The 14,871-nt window shown below is 31.3% G+C and overlaps 1 protein-coding gene across 1 annotated transcript in view; it reads right to left on the bottom strand.

Annotated features, from left to right (window-relative positions):
- LOC130445366 (MDS1 and EVI1 complex locus protein EVI1-A-like) overlaps positions 1–11,625 on the bottom strand; it is a 51,463-nt gene extending 39,838 nt beyond the window's left edge. The window contains exon 1 of the mRNA XM_056780954.1: positions 11,344–11,625. The gene's annotated coding sequence lies outside the window, so the exon portion shown is untranslated. The remainder of the gene's footprint in view (positions 1–11,343) is intronic.
- Between the last annotated feature and the right edge of the window lie 3,246 nt (positions 11,626–14,871).

Below are 14,871 nucleotides of genomic sequence, written 5' to 3'. Positions count from 1 at the left end.
ACTGAATCGACATTTGTGAATAAGATTTTTTTACCAAAATCGTCTAATATTTTGGTGGAATGAACTTGTATCTGGTATAGAAGATTCTGAAGCAACCGATGTTACAGTTTTTCAACGATCATCTCTGAAGTAGCAATCAATCATTATAAACTTTGATCGAAAGTGGCCTGGCTCTCTTAGACGGAAATATATTTCATCCTTATGGGCAGTGACATTCGGCCTACTTGATTAAAGGATACTCGCTTTCTATGATAATCGGTTTAGTTTTGTTTAAGAGGCGGAAAATGGATATAATGCACAGTTATTGTCTTTCTATCTACGGATCATTACAAATCTCGCAAGTTTCGTCAATACTTTCTGTTTCAATTAACGGATTATTCTTATATTTGTGATGGTGAAAGATTTAACTATAAAGAAATGTCGTACTTCCTTGAATTGTTCGAAACATTACGCACTACGTGTTTATATGGAAAAATAATTTTAAAACTACGAAGCGAAAGAAAAAATAATGAAATTATACTTCTACTTTTTTATTTATTTTTTATTCAATTATTCAAACCACCCCGTAGATCAAGAGGTGTAGAAAACATTTAACAATTCATCTGTACATCAGTACATTGAACTTCTAATATTTGGAAAATAGAGCAGGATCTAAGGGCAATCTGATAAGTATGTTCTAGAAGACAATGCAATTGAAAATTCACCTTACAATTTTGTGGAGAAATATCAATGTAAAACAAATAACGGTACAATCATTTCTGATTGATTATACATCCTGATGTTTGGTTTTTATTTATGAATCAATAACGTCTTTTATTTGTTTGATTTCTAATCCAGGAACTGTCCTATTGATTCTGGAACCGTGTTAAAAATTTACTCACGATTAACAATTTTTAATCTTTTTATGGAACAACGACCCTTTGCAATCATATTTCTGATTAAATTGCTTGGAATTTATATATTTTGTATTGTTGGACAACAGGGCTTCCAAAAAATATCAAATTTATAAAAATCGGTTAAACGGAACCGGATTTACTGGCATTTTTTTATAACAAGTCAACTCTCCGCCACATCTTATTTGAGGATGTAGACTGGACGTTTTAAATGGAAAATTTGTAGAATTTGTTGGTGAATTGAATGAATTTCGAAAAATCGTGTTAAAAATTGATTCACAAACAATTTTTATTTTTTTATGACACTTTGCATTTACATTTATATGATTGAATTGCTCAGAATTCATATATTTTGTATTGCTGGACAGGGCTTTCAAGAAATATCAAATTCATAAAAATCGGCTTTGCAGAACCGGATTTTGCAGGCATTTTTTCATAACAAGTTCCCCACTCTCCCCCACATCTTATTTGAGGACTTAGACTAAAAGCATTAGATGGAAAATTTGCAGAATTTGTAGGTGAATTGAATGAATTTCGAAAAACATTGTTAAAAATCGACTCACAAACAATTTTTGTCTTTTTATAAGACAACGACCTCATGTATTCACATTTCCGATTGAATCGCCTAGTATTTGTATATTTTGTATTGCTGGATAACAAATCTTTCAAAAAATAAGAAAATTTATGAAAATCGGCTAAGCAGAATCGGACTTACAGGTATTTTTTCATAACAAGTTTCCCACTCTCCCCCACATCTTATTTTAGGATGTAGCCTGGACGTTTTAAATGGAAAATTTGTAGAATTTGTTGGTGAATTGAATGAATTTCGAAAAATCGTGTTAAAAATTGTTTCACAAACAATTTTTGCTTTTTTATGACATTTTGCATTTACATTTATATGATTGAATTGCTCAGAATTCATATATTTGTATTGCAGGACAACAGGGCTTTCAAGAAATATCAAATTCATAGAAATCGGCTTTGCAGAACCGGACTTACAGGTATTTTTTCATAACAAGTTTCCCACTCTCCCCCACATCTTATTTGAGGATATAGACTAAAATTTTTGAATGAAAAATTTGCAGAATTTGTGGGTGAATTAAATCAATTTCGAAAAACCGTGTTAAAAATCGACTCACAAACAATTTTTGTCTTTTTATGAAACAACGACCTCTTGCATTTACATTTCTGATAGAATTTGCTCAGAATTCATATGTTTTGTATTTCTGGACAACAGGACTTTTAAAAATATCAAATTTATAAAAATCGGCTAAGCAGAATCGAACTTACAGGTATTTTTTCATACAAGTTTCCCACTCACCCCCACATCTTATTTGAGGACATAGATTAGAAGTTTGAAATAAAAAATTTGCAGAGTTTGTAGGTGAATTGAATGAATTTCTAAAAACGTGTTAAGAATCTACTCAATTAACAATTTTTATCTTTTTATCAAAATGTTCTAGGTCTTTATAGACAAAATATTTTATGTACCACAAACAAATAATAATTACCGTTTAAAAGCAAAAATATATCGCGTTTTGATACTTTGATACATTAATAAATATTTAGTGGAATCAATTGGGTTAATTTTATATAAATTAAAATAATAAATCTGCTTAGAATTGGAATTAGATATTTACGCCTACACGCACTTAATTTTATATTATTCGTTAAAAATTTATTTATGACGATAGGTAATTTAACGGTTCAGAAATTATTAATTAAATCTAATCCTTTCGAACTACTTGTTTTCTGTTCCCTAGCTTTAAAATAATGACGCATAGTTTAAGCTTTATTGTATGTGTATCATACCAAAAGTCTTAGAAAATCATCGCACGAAAATGCTTACGATGTTTCAAATATCTTTAAACGAATTAAATAACACATTAAATGACGACACGTTTTTAGTACGTTCACAATTGAAACTGTCAAACTTGATGATGACAATTGACATATTCACATCAGTGTTGCCACATGTCAAAACTTAAATAGCAACTCTCGTATAAAAAAAATGGAATATTTGGTCACAAAACAGAAAATAACAACCGATATGTCTCGTTGTAACTAATTTTTGACTGCAATATATGTAGTTGGAACGATGAAGAAGTTTTTGGTTCTAAAACCTCAGGTAATGGCTTGTTTTTACTACCACGAAATCAACAACAAATCTTAAGATAGCTTGACTATCGATAAGGCTTTTGTTAACATAGATCGATCAGAAATATTTTAGTCCATATCCTGAACTAGTAACCAAAGCTTTATAGAAATCTCTTTAGATATATCGAAGATTTTCACAAGGTCTCCAACCTTTTAAATAAATCAAGATGATATAGCTTGTCACCCCCATTTAGAGAGTCGTTCAATATATTTTCCAAAGACCTATCCATCAAGGTTCTCGACAATGAACACACTTCAAACGGGTGTAAGATCAAAGCTGGTATTCCTCAGGGTTGCATCTTGTCACTGAGAATAGCACACTTTCCAATTCCATGAATCTTGCATGCTGGCTGCCAAAATGGAAGCTAGCTCATATATATTCTTTTGGAGATATCCACTTGAGCTACTCGAGTGTACTAGAGTGCATCTTCTAGTCGCACTAACTTAGAACTGGAGAACCCTTTGGGCTTTGCTGGATTCAATGTAAGGCTCGTCCATTATGGCTAATATGGAATCTCCCTTACAATCCAAGAAGGGTTCTAATCAAATTCATACTAATATACAGGGTGTTTAGTTCACTTTATTCGATTTATACAAAATCTCGTTTCTTTTTTCTGTATTTTTTTCTAATTTTCGTTGTAACATTATTGTACTAAATATAAATATAGAACTAATAAATATTTCATTCTATAATTTTGTTGTTATTTACTTAAAACAGCAATTAAATGTAATGTGATTACTATAAAAGCATCTCTGAAGGTGGACTAGATTTCGGAATACCGTTCATAATTGGTACTTAAGTGAAAATAACTTTTGCCAAACCCGTTTAATTATGACCGAAATTAATTGGTAAAACAATTTTTGGAAATGAGTCTACTTCATTCTGTTGTATAAACATTCTATCATAAATTAACACTTTTAATTGCGAAGAAAGTTTTAATGAAATTTACTTTTTTTTCAAAGAAATGTACGAAAAAATGATGACAATAGTTGTCCTAGTAAATTTTTGATCAGAAGCTGAATAAATTGGTTTTCTCGTGAATCACCATACTATAATTCAAAAAAATCCTTCTAAAAATGATATTTATCTTTCAAATTTTTGTAATTGAATAAAATGACTTCTTTAACATGTTAGTAGAACCTAGATCCTGTTTCTGATGTCAGGTTTGAGAAAACTCTAGAAACATAGCCAAGAAGAATATAGAGAAAGAAGACACACAAGAGGTAACAGAAAATGTAGATGCATACACCGATGATGAAGATGAACGTTCTGGACATCAAATTGTGGTGGTTACTCCAAAAAAAGTTCACAAATCGTTTATATCTAATCGTAAATTAAAGCTGAGGCCATAAAGGTATCAGAAAGCAGTGTGCTCACAATTATACACGAAAATTTGATCAAGAGAAAGCTTTTTTCAAAGTGGGTGTCGCGCTTACACACAGTCGATCAAAAACAACAACGTGTGATGATTCAGAGTAGTATTTGATTATGTTTACACGTGATAAATCAGATCATTTTCATCGATATCTAAAAATGGTTGAAACATGGATCCATTCACTCCGGAATCAAAACGATCATCATCTGAGTGGTACTGGAACCAAGTTCGAAGCGTCCAAAGGCACTACAGTCAGCGCGGAACGTTATGGCTTTAGTATTTTGAGCTGCGTATAGAATTTTATACATCGATCATCTCCAAAATGAGTAGAAAATCAAAATCTCGACAAAACCACTGTTTTACTAAGACAATGCATCGATTCGCATGTCGATGGCTAATGGCTATTCGTTGATCTCAAAAAAATTCTTTCCTGGTAAGAAATTTAGCTCAAATGAAGAACAAATCGCTGAAACTGAAGCCTATTTCGAGGTAAAAGACAAATCCTTGTACAAACACGGTTTCGATAAGTTAGGGAATGAATAAAAAAATGTGTTTTTCTTAGCTATTCACTTATTTAGTAAGGTGTATCACTTCTGGATGTGGTGTGCAAAATTTGGGCTCGAGTTATGCCAAGATAATACAGTTGAAGAATACCAAGGAGGTTACAAAAAAGGAATGTTATGTTTATAGATTTCAAGCAGGCTTATGACTTAATTAATTGACACCACGTTATACAGGAGAAGTTAATTTGTTCCAGGGCTACCACAAGCACAAGCAAAAATATCAGTTACGCTTTGTTTACCTCTGCTACTTTTTCAAACCATTTATAGTCTTCTAAATCTATATTTCTTTTCCTAAATTCATTCTTCTTAGCTTGGAAACTGAATTTTTGATATAGTGAGTTTATTAAATCACACAACTCTGTTAATCTCGTCAATTGTAGATGCTAATTGACTTTACAGTCGTTCATTAACAATTTCTCGACAGTTTTGATATTCTTCACTCTTCTGGCCTGAATTTAGACCTACATAAAACTATATTCATATAAAATGAGTTAGCTACTGTGAAAAATTGATAGAAATACGGAAGTTATCGTCTTCGTCTTCTAAATTGGTGATAACATCATCGTCTGACCTTTTTTTCTTTATCATTTGGCTCATCTCCAATTCGCATCATAAAAATCCTTAAATCCTGTTTGACCTCATCTAGCCCCCTTGTTTTTGGGGTGCTCAGTTTCTCTACCTCAATAGATCTTCTTTGTTGTTTTTTCTTCATTCAAGTTGTAGTTTTATTTGTGAAAATTACTTCTAGATCTTCCATTGGTACATACAAAAGTTTCTTTCTTTGTCCTCCACAATCTTTTTGGTTTTTCGGCAGAGCTTATACATTTTGCCATTCACATATTTCGGAACAGATTTGCCCTTTGTCCAGAATGTTCTCAAGATTGCAGTAGTAGATCTAGACGAAACACGGTGGGAAGACCGGTCGAAATACGTACGGATGAGAACGTACAGTGTGTTACAGCCTCAATACAATAAAATCATTAGGAAGCGGTTTCGATTGGAATTTTTTGCTCCAATAGAAACTCAATTGATTTGAACTCATCTGATTGAAGACAATCAGTACAACAAAACAGATCCCGTGGATATATATCGATATATTTCGATTTTGACATTCCAAATATTCAGGAGATGATTTGAAAGAAATTGATTCAGCTTGCACAGAAGGTCTCGTGGAATTGTGTAGAAATACAGAAGGATCAAATTTTAACTTGAAGTCAAGCTTCTAAATTGATTGTTAAACCTTCGAAGAAGACGAAACTCGGTGAGAAAACCGGTCGAAATACATATGGATATAAACGTACAGTGTGTGACAGCCCTAATACAACAAAATTATTAGTGAACGGATTCGATTGGAATTTTTTGCTCCAGTAGAAACTCAATTGATTTGAAGTCATCTGATTGAAGACAATCAGTATAACAAAACATATCCAATGGATATATATCGATATATTCCGATTTTGACATTCCAAATATTTAGCCGGGAGATAATTTGAAAGAAATTGATTCGCAGAATTTTGTATGAATGCAGAAGGATCAAATTGTAGCTTGAAATCAGTCTTCTAAATTGATTGTTAAACCTTCGAAGAAGACGAAACTCGGTGAGAAAACCGGTCGAAATACGTACGGATATAAACGTACAGTGTATGACAGCCCTCATACAACAAAATCATTAGTGAACGGATTCGATTGGAATTTTTTGCTCCAGTAGAAACTCAATTGATTTGAAGTCATCTGATTGAAGACAATCAGTATAACGAAATGGATCCCGTGGATATATATTGATATATTCCTATTTTGACGTTCCAAATATTCATCCAGAAGATAATTTAAAAGAAATTGATTTAGCTTAAAACTTTGTATGAATTCAGAGGGATCAAATTTTAATTTGAAACTTTTCACATCGTCAGTCTTCTAACTTGTTTTCTAGCTGAAAGATTTTTGAAAATCATTAAAAATCTATTAATAAGCTACCAGTAACTTGTTATTAATTTAGCGTTCATGGGCCATTATGGGAAAAGTCAAGAAACTCTACTTCATGGTGAAGTTATTAAAAATATTTGATATTTAAAAAAAATGACATATGTACGGAATTTATGATTCTAATACACAGTTTCTATTTTGTATGTAGGTATATCTATTATAAAAATCATTATGCCATGTCATCTGGTTGTTTGAACAAAAAGTAATTATTCTTTTATTTGCCATAAAAATTAAGTGTCATTCAGGACCTTCCGTTATTTATACAACTTGTACTGCGTCTATTTAAAACTATTAGATATTTATATTTCTCAAGGATTTTCTTGTCAGGAAGTTGTTTTAAATCTGATAATTGAATCAATGTTTTAATTTCGTCTATCCATCTTCTTAGTACTTATATACGAAACAAAGATATTAAGAATAAAAAAAAGCACTTAGTAAACTAATAGATCGGTTAAGACTCTACAAAGATCACAAGAGGTGAAGGAATAGACAATTGACCCGTGTCCTAGCATCTCCTCTATGTTTTTTTACTCCTTGTCGGTTTTTCGGGCGTGTTTCGAAGGATGTGTAGATGGAAGTGAAGTAAATCTCGCTTGGGATCCTTTTCAAGATAGTCACTGAAAATTATCCCTCGCGCATCCCAAAAAAAACCGACGCCATGCAGATGGAATAGTCTTCAACTTCTTTGGAGCCGATTTTTCCTTTTCAGTCCATCGAGACTCATAAATTTTCGTTTTTTATGTCTTAAGTTTTGTATAATTTTATTCATTATCCAGTTTCCCGTTATTTTCTACACAATCTCGTTTTGTTTTGTTTTATAATTCCTGGATGTATCGTCGTGATGAGATACAAATAGCAAAGTTGTTTAATTAGCATTTCAAACAAGTTCTTTATCGTTTTGTCGAGAATAAGATGCATGGGTATATATGGAATCCGATTCAATTATGATAGTGAGAAAGTTATTACTTTCCGGTAGGTGGAAATATATAAATAAGTGAGTGTTGTTGGCATTAAAATGAAAATGGGTAAAGCACAAGTAATGTCCTCCATAGAAAAGTACTTATTTGAAATACTGGAAGACATTTCATCGTCAACTAAGTTCTTAGAAACTGTTTTGATTCTGTGTATATGGATATAAAATGGTCCAGAATAGTGTAAATTAAATTTTAGAGTAGTACAATTTGAATACCACGCTCTTTTTTGACTTGCGATACACTTTGATATAAAACTGTCCACAAATTTTCAATTGGACGAGTTTGAATTAAATTAGGGTCTCAATTTTGAGTCTTATAAAACCCACGTCAATTAATGATCAATAATCACTTTTTTCCTCCTTCTAATTTGTTATTTATATTGTCTTCAATGCAACCTTCGGTAATTGCGGTTGATTTTCACCCTCCAAGATATTTGACAGCTGTGATGTCACCATTAATTATAAATATTTCTTAGTAATACTTCCTTTTGTACTTATTGACTCTTTCTATTAAATCTAGAATCTTCAGTATCTGAAGACGATGATTTGTTTATCGAAATCCGAGTCAATCGATGTAATTTTATGAATGCTAGTGTAGTGGTAGAAGAACTCTTTGTATGGTAAATTTATGCTTATTAATCACGTTCTAATTTGTTATTTATATTATCGACAATGCAACCTTCGGTAATTACGGTTGATTTTCACCCTCGGTATCTATGTGTGACTAAAATACAGTTTCTGTTTTGGTTATGTAAAGACGACTTCCTTCTCTTTTCCTAGTTTCTGCTTAAGTTTTAATTAAGTTAAGTTAAAACACTTCACTAATCTTTATTTTAGTTGTAATTGTTGGTATATAGTTTCTAATTTCGCAAGAAACATTTCTTTGTCTTGTTTATACTCGAGCTCGATTGAATCTACTTACATTCTTACTACCCCTCGTATTTAATACGTACTATACGTACCATATAGTTTTGTTTTGTTTTCCTTATAAATTTTTATTAAAAAAAAATACGTATAATAATAATTTGATGTATATGCTTTTAAAACAACTTTTATAAAAAAATTTTCCCAAAAACGGAAATGGGACGATTAAAAAGAGGGTAGGGGTAGTTATGATGTGTATATAATCCTAAGATACTCAATCAATTGCGATATGAATGTCTAATAAATAATTAAGTTGACGAAATATTGAAGATTTTATAAGAAACATCAACAGGTGGTCAGAATCGAAACCTCATCGACTTTTGGCAAAAATTTATTAAAAAAAAGGACATGGGACGATTAAAAAGAGGGTAGGGGTAGTTATGATGTATATATAATCCTAAGATACTCAATCAATTGCGATATGAATGTCTAATAAACGGTTAAGTTGACGAAATATTAAAATTTATATAAAAGATATCAACAGGCGGTCAGAATCGAAACCTCACGATTTTTATCAAAAAATTTTCAAAAAAACGGACATGCGACGATTAAAAAGAGGGTGGGGGTAGTTATGATGTGTATATAATCCTAAGATACTCAATCTATTGCGATATGAATGTCTAATAAACGGTTAGGTTGACGAAATATTGAAAATTGTAAAAGATGTCAGTAGGTGGTCAGAATCGAAACCTCACAACTTTTATCAAAAATTTTTCAAAAAAACGGACATGCGACCATTAAAAAAAGGGTGGGGGTAGTTATGATGTGTATATAATCCTAAGATACTCAATCTATTGCGATATGAATATCTAATAAATAATTAAGTTGACGAAATATTGAAGATTTTATAAGAGACATCAGCAGGTGGTCAGAATCAAAACCTCATCGACTTTTGGCAAAAATTTATTAAAAAAAAGGACATGGGACGATTAAAAAGACGGTAGGGGTAGTTATGATGTATATATAATCCTAAGATACTCAATCAATTGCGATATGAATGTCTAATAAACGGTTAAGTTGACGAAATATTAAAATTTATATAAAAGATATCAACAGGCGGTCAGAATCGAAACCTCACGATTTTTATCAAAAAATTTTCAAAAAAACGGACATGCGACGATTAAAAAGAGGGTGGGGGTAGTTATGATGTGTATATAATCCTAAGATACTCAATCTATTGCGATATGAATGTCTAATAAACGGTTAGGTTGACGAAATATTGAAAATTCTATAAGAAACATCAACAGGTGGTCAGAATTGAAACCTCGCTCATATTACGAATATTCTTTTATGATTTTAAATTGAAAAACTTTTCCCCTGGTTTATATGAATTTAATTAGGTATTTTCCCTCTTTTAAATACTCAAAAGTAATTAGTTCTTTTACAGATGTATGTAAGTCCAGCTTTACCCAAATAATGCTTTGACATATTCTAAATTTTTACTAAATGAAATCCAATCATTCAAATAAAATAATTGGACAACTTTGAATTGCGAGAAAACCACAGGTTCCTAATTTTCTCAAGTTTCTAAAAGAATATTTATATCCATATGAAGTTCAACGTTTGCAGCAGTGAGTTCTAGTGCAGATATTACGTATCTAAGCTTCCAAGAAACCTTCCTTTTCAATGTGTCACCAGAACCATTTGATTAGTGAGATATATCTCTATTTTCTAGCACCAGCTCTTTCGAAAGATGTAGCTCCCATAATAAATAGAAGTTTGATAGTAATTGAGTTCATCCAATCAAACACCAAAGCAAAAAAGCAATTTTCTACTACTACTTATATAATTAAAGCTCATAGTGAGATGTTTGAACGTATGGGTGGAATGACATAAGAAATAAAGGAAAAACGAATACTAGAATGTAAGGAGAATAAAATAGGAAGAGGTTGGAAGAGATTTGATAATGATTTGATAACAAATTGTTGATATGATACATAGAAAATATTTCAGAAAACTAATGCGGAGACAATGCCCATTCACAAACTGCAGTTTCCTTATGAAGGTTTTTCCAGGAAGTCGAAATTACCGCAAAGGATTGTACATCCCGAATTTATGAGATTTCTTATCGTTTGATATTTTTTTTACCAAAAAAAAAATGATTCAATAACTCAGTAAACGAAGATTTAAAAATCCTTCTCAAATTTGAAAAAAATTATATAAAATTGATGTTTATTAGGTTTTTAAGATTTTATTTTGATTGAAATAAGGTTATGTCTAGATACAATAATTATTTAAATGAAGTACATTAATTTCCGCGTGGAAAAAATTGGTTTTTGTTGGGTAAATACATACTGTTGAATCATTTTATAGTCGATCATTAGAAATATTAAAAAAAAGGTTCAAATGTTTGATTATTTATCAAATAAATATCAAAATTTTTGTATCTAGAATAATTTACGACAAGTTTAGTTGAAACAAAAATTACTCAATCGATATAAATATAAATAATTGGAAGCTTATTTATTTATACAAACCTTGTATATCACTGTCGGTTAATTTGTACTTCAAATATTTCTGTCACTCATGAATATTTTAATAAATAGTTTTCAAACTAATACCACTGTTAATTAGACACGTGAAAATTTTTTCTTAAAGTCACAAATCACAGTACATAAACGATAGATAACAAACGAAACCCCAAAACACTCAAACTATTTTCTGTCACTGTCTTGTTATTTGTTTCTTACGTAAAGTTTTCGATACACGTGTATTAAAAATACAATCCGTGCTCTCCCTTCTGCTTGTAAGAGAGCACTGGACCAGTATGCGTTGGTAATCTTGCAAACTATAACAACTGCTCCAGTTTCTTGCCTTGAGATCGAAAGTGTTTTGTCGGATGGGTTCACTTGATATGGTTTCGGTTTTGTGAGTTACCTTTGCAAAGGTGACGGCTCTAATTGAGTGGTCGTCACTCAGTTCCTTGTTATATCTCAAATATATAGGGCGATTCATTATATATAACATTCTATAATAATAATTATTTATTATACGATATGAAGTACAGAAAAATATTAAAGAAATATTTTCATTTCAACACGTTTTTTTTAATCAAATCAGTTTAGTTATTTTACCTTTCGGCTTCAATTTTTTTTAATGAAACAATTTTTTTTATAAAAAGTCATTACAAAAAAGTTGAATGCTTCAAAAAGAAATTTCATGAATGCTAAATTAATATTTAGGCCCCAATTTAGCATAAAATATTTCTAGTGAAGATAATTTATGATTAGATTTTATAGTAACAAGAAAATGATGGACATAGGACAAGGAATAAAAAAAAAGAAGTCCAAGGAAAAGATGGTACGTGGAGGTCTAAGAAAGAGGGAAATTCAGTATTGGAAAACTAAAGAAATCGCTCAAAATCTGCACAAAAAGCTCTGAATTCACTGCAACTGTTCAGTTATTTATGTTTTGAATAGTTAGTACTCCAGTAGAAGCAATTTTGCTTATTGACGTGTCCATTAAGATGGAAATGAGGTCTGGTTAACGTGATGAAATCTCTGAGGCTTCGATTCTTATACCAATTGAATTTTTTAATGGTGCAACCTCAACAGAAAGCTGTCAAGTAAATCTCGTCAATCCGCAGTCGCCTTGTGATACCATGATAAATAAGATATGGTAGACCTTCATGCTGGGATATTTGAACGTATTCTGTGCACTCTTTCCATGACTTTTTTACATTATAAATATTTAGCTCGATTTGTAAGGAATAAACGCGAAATTTCTCGCTTTGGGATATTCAATCTGCTAATTTTTTTGTTGATAAGCTTGTAAAAACTTTTTTCGACAAGATATGATGACGAAAACGCGATTAATCCCTGTTAAATACGCGAGTTATGCTTAAAAAATGATCAGGTTCTTTCTAGAAACTCTGAAACTGAGTCAAAAAGTGAATAAAATATTTATCAGGACTGTAGATGAAATTTTAAACCACCACTATTCTATTGAAAAGAAAATAAAGTCAATACAGTTGACTGCAAGGGGTGAATTTGTTATTAATAGTATCATCATTTGATTAATTGTTTGTTTTTCTTGGCCCCTTCTCTTGTTTGTAATTTCCACTTTCCACTTTCAAAATATTCAGAAGTTGTGACTTGTTTTATTTGTTTTATCTTCTATACAAATTTTTGTTGTCGTCTTCATATAGTAAAGCCTATACTACACGATACGTTCAACGTTTGCGCCCTCAATAACCCTCCATTAGCTGAGCATGGGACGAAAGCTGTAACCTTTTATTGGGATAAAAACCCGATTTTCTATGTCAAACTTTCCAATAACAACGTTGGAAACCTTCAAGCGTACCAATTGAAAGCACTGGACGCATCGTGTAATACCGGATTAAGCTTAAGTTTATTGGAATCAAATTATTCAATATTTCATCTTGTTTTACTTCTTTCATCTTAACGGGATCAACTCATGTGATGGGCTCAAAAAATCGATTTTTTTTTCTTAAATTGGTTTCTTAACATGTCTAAAATACGGTAGTAAAGTGATTTTTGAAAATTCGAAGTCGTTTTGAAGATACAGCAGATATAAGAAAGAGCTGTTCGGAGCTCTGAGTTGGCAGTTGGGGTCCGAGCCTATTGTGTACCATCGACTTTACATCTGTCCCCCCTTTTATACATATATACATTTATACAAGTTTAGACAAGTTTCTACATGCTTAAACAGAAACTTTGAACGCGTTTTATTCAAAAGAGTGTTTTTCAAACTTTCCTTCATCGTATCTCAAAAACGGCTTTACCGTTTCTACCGAATAACTTGAAATTTATAGGGGACACTCAACACATGTAAACACATGTAATGAACTATTATCAATCGAAAATTTCCAAAATTTCGATTTTGTTATAGCAAAAAGCAAAAAAAATACTCAAAATTCGCAAATTTTATTTCAAATGTCTACCAAAAGCCCAATTTTTTGTTCATTCATTTGATAATAGTACACTCCGTACATTTCGGCTTACAGATTAAAACGCCGTTTTTTATTTTTGTTTCAGATAAGCCAATCAGGCGGAATCGTGGAGGAAGTGCGAACTCATTTTTTCGAGGCGGAGATGTTCAGAACGCCGCTGTAGCTCAAGTTCTACACAATATTTTTAGCTTAAAATTCATATTTATACTAAGGAAATATATGTTAATAAATGATAATAAGATTAAAGCTCTATCTATTTACTGGTCGTAGAAAAAAAATCCTTAAAAAACTTCCGAATCGATCCAAAAAATAACATTTCCGAATGTGATTTGTATTCTAACTTCTTCATCTATTTAAAAAATCTTCTGTACATACTATAACCTTCAACGTTGTAAACCTGTTGTTTTATATATTTGAAAGAATACGGACATTTATATCGATATGTATCAAATATAGGATGGGCTGTTTTCAAATCGCCGTACATATTTCGATCGTTCGAATAATTATTGCATGACATTAAATCAAATGTTTACTAGTCATAAATTGATGGATTAATACATAATACGGACTTTAATATGAATATTTGTAATAGATTTGCTCGATTCGTTAAGGTTATTCATTTATTCATCAATTTTATTTATTGTATAGAAGTTCAAGAATTCTCGCAATGCATTCATATGTTACGACTGAATTGTTTTTCGTGATAAATAGGGTTGTAAAGTAAATAAAGTTTGATAAATTAATGAATTTTGTAAATATCAGAAGGGATATATAAAAAAACGGATTTTCCTCGAAATTTCAACCTGAAAAAGGTCTAATTAAACTTTTTTCCAAAGGTTTACATAAAAAATATCGATATTATCTTTCAGGACTTGAAGTTTTGTCTAGTATGTCCAACTCTGGCTTCTCATCCCTTAGCCATTAGGCATTAATTCGTAGAGGGAGGATCAAGACGTACAGCTTGTTGTTGTCCATGAAATCTCTCCGTACCAGGAAGCGTATTTGTCAAAATTTCATTTTGTATATCCAGAGGATAGTCTCAGTTTTTTGATGACGAGGTTGATAATCAGCTGTTACTTTTTTTGGCATCAAT

The sequence above is a fragment of the Diorhabda sublineata genome, chromosome 6, assembly GCF_026230105.1.
Source record: "Diorhabda sublineata isolate icDioSubl1.1 chromosome 6, icDioSubl1.1, whole genome shotgun sequence".
Classification (NCBI taxonomy): Eukaryota; Metazoa; Arthropoda; class Insecta; order Coleoptera; family Chrysomelidae; genus Diorhabda; species Diorhabda sublineata.
Note: the sequence above shows the minus strand (reverse complement) of the source record. Positions and strands in the feature narration are given on the sequence as shown.